Raw genomic sequence first — 14,120 nt, 5'->3', positions numbered from 1 at the left:
GATTTCTAGAACCGGAAAAGCCATGGTTTACAAAAGTCAGTTCTGCTCAGTGTTTTTTATATTAAAAAATTGTGTAATAACTGTGGAAAGTTCATCAATTATGAAATTAGTTCAATTCAGCTATAAAGCAGCTCTGCAGAAAACAGTGATGTCATCATCCAGCTCAATTCAGGTCTCATCAAATAGAGTCAGTACAGTCAAAACAATTATACTGCTGAATATTAAATGTCCCCAAGTGTACATAGACGGACATATAGCCATAGAAGTGGCAGTGAAGGACAGGGAGGAATGGTATCAGACAAAGTTACCTGCTGGGACAGTTTATTTCACACCAAAAGTGAAAAGAATAAGCCTCAGGCTGAAGGAAAAGCATATTTACACCTGTACAGTAGAGGGCGCAGCTCGAACAAACCTTTCAGCTGCGTCGATTAAAGAAAAAAAGGTTCCCTTTCGATACTTCACTCGTACTGCGTATGGGGAAAGATCTCCCTTTTTCCCCGCTGCTGAAGCCTTTTTCAATAACGCAGTGTAACTGCACCATCATTGGTTCACTCATAGACAAGTTGTTGAACCAATGGCGGCGCGGCATAGCTGCGCGGCCTATGGCAACAAAGCGCGCGAATATTCCCGCCGAAATGGGCGGGGTATAGGGCTATATAAGCAGGCGTTTCGCCATAGGATTTCAGTGTTTCCTCCTTCAGCGACGACATCTACTTCTCTTCGCTGATCTCCGCCTGAAGCCGAAGAAGCTCGCCGCCTTCTGCTCTCGCCGCCGTCTGAAGAGGCTCCCGCAGCGGACTCGCCTGGACTCGCCTGGACTCGCCGGTGGAATAAAGCGCCGGCGCCCTCGCGGACTGCAGCTTCTAGCGCTGTCGCCGAGCCGCCGCCTCCCACTTCCCGCTTCCGGCCGCTTCCTGTGTGTTCCCTGCCGCCATCCGGCGCGCCGCCTGAGAGCTTCATCCGCGGCTTAAACGCCGCTCTAAAAGAGCGAATTTCAGCGGTTTTCACCGCTCTAAGAGCTTCCGCGGCCCTCGCCGCTCTAAAAGAGCCACCCAATTGCCGTTTTCACGGCAGCGGCGTCTCACGATGCCCCGCCACTCATGTGGTACTTGCAGGGCCCCCCTGCACGACGACGATGGACACAGCGAGTGTGTCGCTTGCCTGGGCAAGCCCCACGCAGACGGCGCGCTCGCTGGAGACTCATGCCCGCACTGCGAGTGTATGAGTCTCGCTTCCCTGCGCTCGCGGGTCGCCTTCTTCACTGAGGGCGATCTCGCCGCTCGCGCCCTCCCGTCTCCTTCCTCCCGCGAGCCGGTGAGGAAAAGACAGCGGGGTAGAGCGACTCAGCGCCAGGAGTTGAGCGAGCTCACGCCGGCCCAGCCCCCGCGTGCCTCGCCCTCTCCTCCCAGGGAACTCTCTCCCGTTCTGTTCTCTCGCCCTGAGCAGCGTCCCTCCGCAGAAGCGAGTGACCTCGTCTCATTCGGGGGAACAGACGACGAACAAGACGACTCCATGTCTCTTGCGGCTTCCGAAGCGGAAGGTTGGGCTGGCGAGCCGGAAGACCCCGCTCCACCGCCTCCCTTGGAACCCATCGAGCATGGCCAGGGCATGGATGCCGAGCTCTTCCGCATACTGTCTAGGGCCGTTGAAGAGCTGGACCTCGAGTGGGCCCCTCCAGAGGAGCCGTCTCGCAGCCGCCTGGACGAATGGTTTCTGCCAGGCCGCCGCCAAGCACCTCGCCAGCGTTCAGCGCCCTTCTTTCCTGAGGTCCACGAAGAGCTGACGAAGTCGTGGCGCGCTCCTTACTCTGCCCGCCTCCACACTACGCACCGCTCCGCCCTCACCGCCGTCGACGGCGCCGAGGAGAAGGGATACGAGCGCTTGCCACCCCTAGATGAAGCGGTGGCTGCTCACCTCTGTCCTCCCGCGGCTGTGGGTTGGAAGACGAAGAGGGCCCTTCCTTCCAAGCCCTGTCAGACCACCTCTACTCTGGCTGGTCGGGCTTACACCTCGGCGGGCCAAGCTGCCTCTGCGCTCCACACCATGGCCATATTTCAAGTATTCCAGGCCAAACTCCTCCGCTCTCTGGATGAGTCTGGAATCGACGCGCCAGCCTTCAAAGATCTCCGCAGCGCCACGGATCTTGCCCTGCGAGCTACGAAGGCTGCGGCCCAGGCCATCGGTCGTTCCATGGCTAGCCTGGTCGTGTTGGAGCGCCACCTGTGGCTCAACCTAACGGAGATCAAAGACCTAGGCAAGACGGCCTTCTTAGACGCCCCGGTCTCGCCTTCCGGTCTCTTCGGGCCTGCAGTAGATGGCTTCACTGAGCGCTTTACTGCCGCGCAGAAATCATCTCAGGCTATGAGGCATTTCTTGCCTAAGCGCTCCAGCTCCGCTTCTGTGTCTAGCCGCCCCAGGACTGCGCCGGCTCAGCAGAACAATCCAGCCCCACCTGCAAAACAGGCAGCGCCGCCCCAGGAGCATCGCCAGCGCTCGCGCCCTGCGAAGCGCCCTCCCTTCCCGAGGCGCCAGGGACCCCGGCCCAGGATTGTGCTGGACCCGGTGCCTCCGAAGTCGTCCTGATTCGTCGGACAGGAAGAGGATGGGGGACCGTCCCGTTACGACCGGACCACCCCAAAAGCTCCCACGAGTAATTTCCCCTCTGCCTCGTTTATTTCTGGGCGTGGGAAACATACTCCAAGTGACAGCTGGGCCCACACCTGTTGCGCCCACTCCAAACGCCGTTTTCACGGCGAACAAATTTTTACCTCATCACAAAAAGAGCAAATTTCCTCTTCCACCCCTCGTGGTGTACGACCCTCTCAACGGCGGTCTGTCACCCAACATTATTCAACCCCTAGCCACTCGGGCCGAGGCCTGGCAGGCCATCCCCGATGTGTCAGAATGGGTCATGGGGATTGTAAACCAGGGCTACTCGCTCCAGTTTGCACGACGGCCCCCCCGCTTCGCCGGGGTGCTTCAAACGTCGGTCAATCCGGACGACGCTCATGTCCTCTGGGCCGAAGTCATGTCGTTGCTGGAAAAAGGAGCTGTGGAAACGGTTCCTCCGTCAGAGAGCGAGACAGGCTTTTCCAGCCGCTACTTTCTGGTCCCCAAAAAGGATGGCAGTCTCAGACCCATCCTAGACCTCAGGCTTTTGAATCACTCCCTCATGAGACGGAAGTTCAAAATGCTGACGCTGAAGCAGATCCTCGCGCACATTTGCCCCGAGGACTGGTTCTGCTCGCTGGACCTGAAGGATGCGTATTTTCACATCCAGATAGCCCCCCGTCACAGACGATTCTTGAGATTCGCTTACGAAGGGGTGGCATACCAATATACGGTCCTGCCCTTCGGGCTGTCTCTGGCTCCCCGCACTTTCACCAAGTGCATGGACGCGGCGCTTTCCCCTCTGAGACAGATGGGAATCCGGGTTCTGAATTATCTCGATGACTGGCTCATCTTAGCCCGTTCGCGAGTCGAGCTGGAACGCCACAGATCCGTGCTCCTCAGCCATCTACAATGCCTGGGTCTCAGGGTCAACTTAGCCAAGAGCTCGCTATGCCCCACTCAACGAATCTCGTTTCTGGGAGCAGTTTTCGACTCGGTCCGTATGACGGCAGTAGTCTCGCCAGAGCGCACCCTGGCAATTCAGCAGCTCACGGCATCTGTCACGAACAAAGCCTATCTCCCTCTGAAGTTTTTCCAGAGGCTGCTAGGGCTGATGGCTTCCGCCTCCCCGGTGCTGCAGCTAGGCCTTCTTCGGATGCGGCCTCTTCAGTACTGGTTGAAGTTCCGGGTTCCTCCCAGCGCATGGCGGCACGGCCGCCTGTGTCTCAAGGTCAATCGGGGCTGTCTTCTAGCCCTGAAACCTTGGATGGATCCAGTATGGTTCCAGCGCAGAGTCCCCGAGGAAAGCCATCTACACATCAACTGTCTAGAGATGCTAGCAGTGATGAAAGCCCTTCAGTTCTTTCAGGCTTACTTGACGGGACGTCATGTTCTAGTTCGGTCAGACAGTATGACGGTGGTGTCATACCTAAACCACCAAGGCGGTCTTTCGTCCAGCCGCTTATGCGCTCTGGCGAAACGTCTGCTGGAATGGGCTCTTCCGAGGCTTCAGTCGCTCAGAGCGACTCATGTTCCTGGCAGGAACAATCTGGGTGCGGACATGTTGTCACGGAGCAACATCCCCTCCGACGAGTGGATGCTCCACCCCCAAGTGGTCCTCACGATCTGGGAGCTCTTTGGGAAGGCAGAGGTAGACCTCTTCGCCTCAGAAGACAACTCTCATTGCCCAACATTTTTCTCGAAGGAAGTAGATGCTCTGGCCCACACATGGCCCAGCACGCTCCTTTATGCTTTCCCTCCGATCGCACTGATCCCCCAGGTCATCAGGCGCATCAGAGAAGACCAGCACAGAGTCCTTCTGGTGGCCCCGCTCTGGAGGAACCAGGTTTGGTCCTCAGAGCTATTCAGGCTCTCTCTGAGAGCCCCGTGGCCGATTCCCCTGAGACGGGACCTCCTCTCTCAGGCAAACAGAACAATCTGGCACCCACAGCCGCAGCTCTGGGCTCTGCACCTCTGGTCCCTCGATGGGAGCCGACTAGCCTCCCCGAGGACGTCCTTAATACCATTTCTCAGGCTAGAGCCCCGTCTACGAGGCGCCTCTACGACCAGAAGTGGTCAGTCTTTGTTGATTGGTGTTCAACACGCAACATAGACCCTGTGGAGAGTGACGTATCTTCCATACTGTCTTTCCTCCAAGAACGCTTGGAAATGGGGCGCTCCCCTTCCACGCTTAAGGTTTACTTAGCAGCCATTGCAGCGTTCCACGCTCCTGTTGCTGGCCAATCGGTGGGACGAAACGGGCTTGTGATCCGTTTTTTGAGAGGTGCTAGGCGTTTGAATCCTCCTCGCCCTCTCACTATTCCCTCCTGGGACCTCTCGTTGGTCCTCAGGGCCTTGAAAGGAGCCCCATTTGAACCAATGGGTTCAGCCGACCTCAGGCCCCTAACGCTAAAAACCGCTCTGCTACTAGCACTAGCATCGGTAGAGCGTGTTGGCGATTTGCAGGCCCTCTCCGTGAACCCTGCATGCCTCGAATTCGGGCCTGGTGACCCTAAGGTCGTTCTGAAACCTAGGCATGGATACGTCCCTAAAGTGCTCTCAACTCCGTTTAGAGCTCAGGTCGTCTCGCTCTCTGCTCTTCCTCCCTCGGCGGACGAACCAGAGCTGCAGCTACTCTGCCCAGTCAGGGCATTGAGGACCTACATAGACCGATCACAGTCTTTCAGACAGTCGGATCAGCTTTTTGTTTGTTTTGGCGGCCGCACCAAAGGGTCTCCGGTCTCGAAACAACGCATTTCCCGTTGGATAGTGGATGCTATTAACCTGTGCTACTCCTCACTGGGCACTAATTGCCCCATAGGAGTCAGGGCCCACTCCACTAGAGGAATGGCTTCCTCGTGGGCTTGGTCCAACGGAGTTTCCATCCAAGACATCTGTGAGGCGGCCGGCTGGTCTTCGCCGTCCACCTTTGTCAGGTTCTATCACCTCGATGTCCCGACCTTACAAGCTCGGGTCCTGTCGGTGTGATTAGCGGCCTTCAACAAGTCCCGCTTCACGCCACCATAGGAAGTATCTTCCTTCAGTGTAACCATGGGTTCGGTTAGGCTTTGCCTCCGCTTGTCCTTTTGGCCCCCCTCTGGGTTGGCCAAATGCAAGCTATATCGTTCCCAGCCGTGGCACGGCGTGGTTGAATTCGTTCCCCATACGCAGTACGAGTGAAGTATCGAAAGGGAACGTACTCGGTTACTAACGTAACCTCGGTTCCCTGAGATACGGAACGAGTACTGCGTCACTTGCCATGCCACGAGGCTGCGGCTCAGGGTCGTCGCTTCAGTCGATTGACACTGAAATCCTATGGCGAAACGCCTGCTTATATAGCCCTATACCCCGCCCATTTCGGCGGGAATATTCGCGCGCTTTGTCGCCATAGGCCGCGCAGCTATGCCGCGCCGCCATTGGTTCAACAACTTGTCTATGAGTGAACCAATGACGGTGCAGTTACACTGCGTTATTGAAAAAGGCTTCAGCAGCGGGGAAAAAGGGAGACCTTACGTTACGTTAGTAACCGAGTACGATACTGGAGAAGGAAGTTCAACACTCTTATTTCTAAATCTAATCTAAAGTCATTTTTACTTAGTATGGTTGAATTAGATCATTGAAGATCAACACTGGTTAATAAAGTGAGATTAAATACAAAGTATATTGAAAAGCATATTTGTGAAATTTAATATAGTTTATTATTACAGGTTTCCATAAAATTCTGAGTTTGCATTTTACTGTTTTTTATTCAATTTTGAGGAATACTGAATGTTTTCATGCAAGTGAGATGAGTAAATGCATGTTCACATTTAATCTAGAACTACAATATCCATCATGTTCACACAACGCCTCTGCACTTTATTTCTCAACATGGGGACAGGAGAGCTGTCAGTCAATAAATGTGAAAAACTAACTTGCGTTACTTATTTGAAAAACTAACTTAGATATTTCGTTGTAAATCAAAAAAAAAAGTATTACTTGCATTACTTTAATACTTACTTGAAAAGTAATCTGATAACATAACTCAAGTTACTTGTAATGTGTTATCCCCAACACTGAATATATCATACTATAGATTTAAACCAATTCAGTTACAGGCATTTTGATATTATTTGCAATTATAAGAAATAAAGTTGAAATTCCAAGTTTTGCACATTTATAACTCTCTGCTGAAAACATGCTTCCATGTGTTCTCGTACTGCATAACAAGCTTTTGTATTGTATGCCCATATATGCATCATATAACTGACTTATTTGGGTAAATTATTTTTGGCACATTGTCTGAAACTTTACACACATTCAAATGCATTTTCACTATCTGCAAAGAAATACAGTTGCAACTTCACTGCCTGAAATGTAGTCCTGAACAATACTGCCAGCACAGAAAATATTTATTCCCTAAAGGGCCTTTGTCATTTATCAGATTTTTTGATCTTTGAGTTACTACTTTTACAAAATGTGCATGAAAAATTACCAAAAACTTTAGAAAGCATATTTGGATGTACAATGATATTTTGTTATAGTCTAAAAATGAACTGCATGTGACCTAACATGTGCTAATATCTCCTTCACTTCCTTGTTGCCAAAAATGTAAAGCACATGGTAAATAGATTTTAATTTTATTTATAGATTTTAAATGTATTTTAATTTTTTTTTTATAGTATTTTAAATTTTCTTAGCGTCATTTTTAAACGACAACATCCCGTAGAGGCCAAAAGTATTGAAATTCTTAGCAAGAAAAAGTGATATTACATCACTTTTTCTTTGTAGATATTATACTACATAAATTAACATGCTAGGCCTCTGCAATGATATTGCATTCACATGTTATAAAATGAATGATGCAATGCAACTAGAGCAGATCTGCAACAGAGCACAGGCTTATAAATGCAGGGGATTGCATTTAGTGAATATGGAAACACTCGGAGTAATGGGAGAACCCGCTGACTGTAATTCTCATGTCATTGTGCACAGATCTAAAGAACCCTCTCAATAATACAGCACAAAGGAAACACATGCTAATGAGCAAACAGACATTTTGGATCCAGCATGCACTCACAGGTTGTCAAGAAGACATGTATCTGGGGATTGGAAGAGAGAGAGAGACGTAAACAAAGCTAGACGGTATCCTGTAGAGAGAGTGATGGAGAGAGAGAGAGGGAGAAGACTCTCATCTCTGAAATTAGAAAAAAAAAAGTAAACTAAAGTGCACTTTCAGTTTTAGGTCCTTAAATGCAGACAGTATAATAACAGAGCTCATCTTATTAGATATGCACACTATCTGAAACCATTAGAGGAGAATTAGACCATTACCCCTGGGTTGGCATCATTTGCAGAAAGTAAACAGTCTTTTCTTTCATTGTCAGAATGTGGTGGTGGTGGGGTTCATTCAGTTTGAGGGGGTCTGTTGTTGTTAATCTTAATGCAAATAGTGCAGCACAGCAGGAAGAGAGCTAGACTGAGAGAAACATCCAATGTTTCTCAGTCTACAATCCAACAATCCAGCTAATTAATCCAAGCTAAAAAAAAAAAAAAAAAAAAAAAACATCAACTGGCATACAAATGCATCACTGTGAAAAGCAGACTTTTGCTTTGAGCTTAAAATGGGTTTCTCTTTAATTAAAATATTTGGACTGCCACTGTAAAAAAATATTAAAATTTTAAAGGCAGCTTTATGTGCTGAGAGACGCCGCTAAATGAAGGTGACTGCATTATTGTGTTCAGTCCATTTTATGAAAATGACTTAACATGTTAAAATATTATTACATTGAGGTGCCATTTGTATTAAACTGCCATAACTTTAAAAGATGATATCTCCATTTGCATTGAACTTTCAGCGCTGTAACTTTGCAGATACTGTTAATGCCCAAGCAGCAAAATTACACACTAACTAAAGTTAAAAAAGAGAAATTGCAATGAACCACCCCTTTAACACTTTCAAATGCCCAGAAAGCTACTAAAGACATATTTAAAACAGTTCATGTGTCTACAGTGGTTCAACCTTAATGTTATGAAGCGACGAGAATACTTTTTGTGCACCAAAAAACAAAATAACGACTTTATTCAACCATATCTAGTGATGGGTGATTTCAAAACACTGCTTCATGAAGCTTTGAAGCTTTACGAATCTTTTGTTTCAAATCAGTGGTTTGGAGCGTGTATCGAACTGCCAAAGTCACACCCCCTGGTGGTGAACCATTTAAATTTTTAAACACTTTGCTTATTGAAATCACGTGACTTTGCCAGTTTGATACACGTTCTGAACCACTGATTTGAAACAAAAGATTCGTAAAGCTTCAAAGCTTCATGAAGCAGTGTTTTGAAATCACCCATCACTAGATATGGTTGAATAAAGTCATTATTTTGTTTTTTTGGCGCACAAAAAGTATTCTCGTTGCTTCATAACATTAAGGTTGAACCAATGTAGTCACATGAACTGTTTTAAATATGTCTTTAATAGCTTTCTGGGCATCTGAGAGTGTAAATTATCTTGCTGGCAATGGAGGCCTCACTGAGCCATTGGATTTTATCAAAAATATCTTAATTTGTGTTCTGAATGAAGGTCTTACGGGTGTGGAACGACATGAGGGTGAGTAATAATGACACAATTTTCATTTTTGGGTGAACTAACCTTTTAATGCATTAACTAACATGAATAACAAGTAATTAGCAGAATTTATTAATGTCCGTTAATACTAATACAATTGTTCTTTGTTTGTTCATGTGAACAAGAGTGATCTAAAACACAGCCTCTATCATCTTATTTCCACGCACAGGGATATCTCCTATAAAATAGTAAGGGGCACGCAGCCTATAGATTACAAATTGCTTTGGAAGTTATCAAGCGTCACCAGAGTTCAACAAAAGAAGGGAGAAAGTGTTTTAAATTGTTGTTTGTTTACCCTAAACACAAAAAAGTCCATGATGGTGATGAATTGCTATTGTGAATACAGAAAAAAGGTTGGAGTTTCTCTCATTTGATAGCATTCCCAAGGCATAAAACAAGCGCTGATGAGATTTAGAGCCCAACAAGATAAACAGTGAACTCACACTTCTCGTTTAATGTCCAGCAGCAATAGGCTCAGACATCTCATTGTATGTTGTATTGTGAGGGTTTATGGTTTCAGGTAAATTCGCCCAGATTACAACATTGACTTTGGAATTAACATGACACTAATAAATGCAGCACAGCCAATAACAGCCTTGGCAGTGCAATTATTTAAAAACACATTCAGTCAATTTCACAACTTGTGAAGACTCCATAATTGCCCTCTCTATCTCGTTAAGCCTATAGTGCTTTTTCTTTCCATAGACTGAATATTCAAAGTGTGAGCAGAGCTCTGCAGTGCCAAGACATGGCGGGGTTTAAATACTCAAGAGAGGCCAGCTGTGGTTGAGTCAGATCATTAAAAAAGGAAGAAAAAAGAGAACGGAGACCAAACACTCCTCCACAGAGCTCAATCAACCCAATCACGAGGGCAACAAAAACTTCTAGCGCGGCTTCATTTACAATTCAAGTTTGTCAGTGTTATTACAGATGAATCATAATCCGTTTGGTTGTGTTAATTGCTGTTGCGTAAAAAGTCATTGTTGAAGAAATTAGAAAATGCATTTTCAACAAACATTTTTAAAGTGGATGAAAGGCATAAATCAGTCACTGAACCACAGGAGAATAAAAAAAGAAATCACATGAAGCCTCAAATATTGTGACTAGTTATGATGTGTCTATTTTTGGTTTGATTGTAGTTTTCCAGGCAAATTGGGCAAACTATTAAGGTAGATAATCTGTTCTGCATATTTATATGGTGATTAGTGTTATAAGTAATAGTCTCAGTTTCTTAGAAAAGGGACACTTGCTTTTTTTATATCACATATTCAGTTTGGGTTTGAAGTACTCCATTGGTGGCAGGTGACAGTTGACCATAGTTACATGTTATATGCATATAAAAAAGATGCTCAATTGTATGCTCAATTTTCGCACCAGTTCTTATTCTAATTCTATTCCTATTCTAAAGTCCACAAGGACCAGACAGCTCCTCCACACAGACCCTATAACCAGCTTCGTCTCCATACTGCCGTGTTGAATCCAATCTTCAAGCAAAAGGAACTGGATGAAATATTTGAATGCTACACCATTCCACAATGTGATTTCTGACTTGTGATGTAGCTTGAATCATAATCACACTGCGTTTGTTCACTGGCCAGAGGAGAACTTTGTCCCCCGAATGAACCAGGTTTCTGAGCCTTTTCTTTAATAATTGATGATCTTTACAACTGAACTGAATCAACACTAAACTTACTTCAGCTGAACAATGACACTATTTTATTTTAGAGCTGCTGGACACCCAAAATGAACTCTGTTTCCATCATTGAATCATTTTTCCTGTTATCACTGTAAAGCTGCTTTAAAACAATCTGTAGTGTATAAAGCGCTTTATAAATAAAGGTGACTTGACTTCTGACGAGAATAAGTTTAGCAGAAGAGAATCAAAACTAGAGTACATAAAAGTTTATTGTAAGACTCAAAGTTGGAGTGTTTTATATTTACAGTTATTTAATTTGGACAACAAATTTAGTGAAAAACATGCACCACTGCAAGGTTTTTGTCTTTATATTTCCTATATTATATTATAGTATATAATTGTCTGGTGCTGGTGTGTTTTAGATCACGCATGATAATATTTTAATAGTCTTTAATGAAAAAAACAAAGAAACCGCAGGAGAACAATGGAGTATAAACACAAAAATAACAGCATATCTCTGGAGCAGTCACAAAAGAAACATAAGGCATCAAATCGCTATACATTGATAAGAACCAGACACAAGAGAAACTCAGGGCTGTATATATGGTACGTTCAACAATTCGAAAGCATACAGAGCTTTATTTTCGGTAATTACGACATAATGTGAATGCAGCAATACACAAGAGAATGTAAACTAGACACAGGTGCAAATCATGGAAACAAACAGAGGCCAGTTGCATAAACTTAGTCACTATATTAAGACTGTGTCTTAAGAACTAGTTTGCAGTTAACCAAGGGGTAATCAATGTCATTTTTCCAATTCAAATTACACCAATCTACCTTTTTATGTAACAGACTTTAAAAAATCATGACCACTCTTCAAGAAAAACATTAGTGTCTTAACTTTTAAGACTAGTCTAAGTGGTTTATGCAACCGGCCCCAGGAAACAAATCAGTAACCTAGGAGACAGATAAACAAGAACATAGAGAACAAAGGAAACGTGATAAAATAAAAGTCCATGAAAACAAAACATAACCCTAACAATAATATCCAATATTACATTTCATGATAACTTAACCTCTTCACCAACTTAAAGTACAGTTTAGTAAATCTCACAACACAAGGTATTGAAGACTTTGCAGGGCATTTGTTCCATGATACACTCGGATTTGTTTCTCACAATGGAGTGATGGATGATGGAATTCTGAGGATGGATGAGACTGTAAATCTGGTGCTTGAAGCCCTTCATCCTTTTAGCTCGTACGCCAATAGCAGCTGCCCTGCCTTGATCTTCCTTCCTTGGCATCAGTGTAACCTAGCAACTGCCAATGTTCAATATCATACAGCTCATGCCAAAGATGTCTGAATTTCACATTCATCTCCTAATTTAAAAAAAAAGAAATTATATGTGTACAAATGTAGTACAAATACAAGTTTTCAAAAGCAATACATACTGAAGTGTTCTTGGCTGTATGGGTGTAAGACAATAAAATACGGTATGATTCAGCTTTATACAGTACTTGAATGGCAATCAAAGCCCCACGTTATACACTGAACAAAATTATAAATGCAACACTTTTGTTTTTGCCCCTATTTTTCATGAGCTGAACGCAACGATCTAAGCCTTTTTCTATGTAAACAAAAGGCCTATTTCTCTCAAATATTGTTCACAAATCGATCTAAATCTGTGTTAGTGAGCACTTCTCCTTTGTTGAGATAATCCATCCACCTCACAGGTGTGGCATATCAAGATGCTGATTAGACAGCATGATTATTGCACAGGTGTGCCTTAGGCTGGCCACAATAAAAGGCCACTCTAAAATGTGCAGTTTTACTGTATTGGGGGAGTTCGAATACCAGTCAGTATCTGGTGTGACCACCATTTGCCTCACACAGTGCAACACATGTCCTTTGCATAGAGTTGATCAGGTTGTTGATAGTGGGCTGTGGAATGTTGGTCCATTCCTCTTCAATGGCTGTGCGAAGTTGCTGGATATTGGCAGGAACTGGAAAACGCCGATCCAGAGCATCCCAAACATGTTCAATAGGTGACATGTCTAGTGAGTATGCTGGCCATGCAAGAACCGGGACGTTTTCAGCTTCCGGGAATTGCGTACAGATCCTTGCAACATGGGGCCGTGCATTATCATGCTGCAACATGAGGTGATGGTCATGGATGAATGGCACAACAATGGGCCTCAGGATCTCATCACGGTATCTCTGTGCATTCAAAATGCCATCAATAAAATGCACCTGTGTTCGTTGTCCATAACATATGCCTGCCCATACCACAACCCCACCGCTACCATTAGCCACTTGATCCACAATGTTGACATCAGCAAACCGCTCACCCACACGACGCCATACACGCTGTCTGCCATCTGCCCTGTACAGTCAAAATTGGGATTCATTCATGAAGAAAACACCCATCCAAAGTGCCAGACGGCATCGAATGTGAGCATTTGCCCACTCAAGTCGGTTCTGACGATGAACTGCAGTCAGGTCGAGACCCCGATGAGGACGACAGTTTCTGACAGTTTGTGCAGAAATTCTTTGGTTATGCAAACCGATTGTTGCAGCAGCTGTCCGGGTGGCTGGTCTCAGACGATCTTGGAGGTGAAGATGCTGGATGTAGAGGTCCTGGGCTGGTGTGGTTACACGTGGTCTGCGGTTATGAGGCCGGTTGGATGTACTGCCAAATTCTCTGAAACGCCTTTGGAGACGGCTTATGGTAGAGAAATGAACATTCAATTCAACAGCTCTGGTGGACATTCCTGCAGTCAGCATGCCAATTGCACGCTCCCTCAAAACTTGCGACTATGGCATTGTGCTGTGTGATAAAACTGCACATTTTAAAGTGGCCTTTTATTGTGGCCAGCCTAAGGCACACCTGTGCAATAATCATGCTGTCTAAATTATCACCAAATAAATCATTCGGAAATTTCATGTTTTTTTTGGCTTGTTTTTTTCAAAATACTAAACTCAGGTTTAAAAGGAAAAAAACATAGGTAACACTTTATTTTACAGTCTTTTTTTATACGTTACATACATTAATCCAAGACGGCGGAATGATTGTAGTCTGGGCTACCTCATCTCGTCTCTGTCCTCCTGCTCTCTTGTTTTGTCCCTATGTTCCTTTTATACTAACAATGCTTAAGGTTGAGTGACTATAGCTGTGATACCTGTCCATTTATGAGGAAATCTGGAAACCCCGACTCTACTTTACTTTGTCAAAAACCGTCTCTACATTTATCTGCTACAGCTGT

The sequence above is a fragment of the Chanodichthys erythropterus genome, chromosome 12 (assembly GCF_024489055.1).
Source record: "Chanodichthys erythropterus isolate Z2021 chromosome 12, ASM2448905v1, whole genome shotgun sequence".
Classification (NCBI taxonomy): domain Eukaryota; kingdom Metazoa; phylum Chordata; class Actinopteri; order Cypriniformes; family Xenocyprididae; genus Chanodichthys; species Chanodichthys erythropterus.
The sequence above is the reverse complement of the archived record's forward strand: the minus strand, read 5'-3'. Positions refer to the sequence as shown.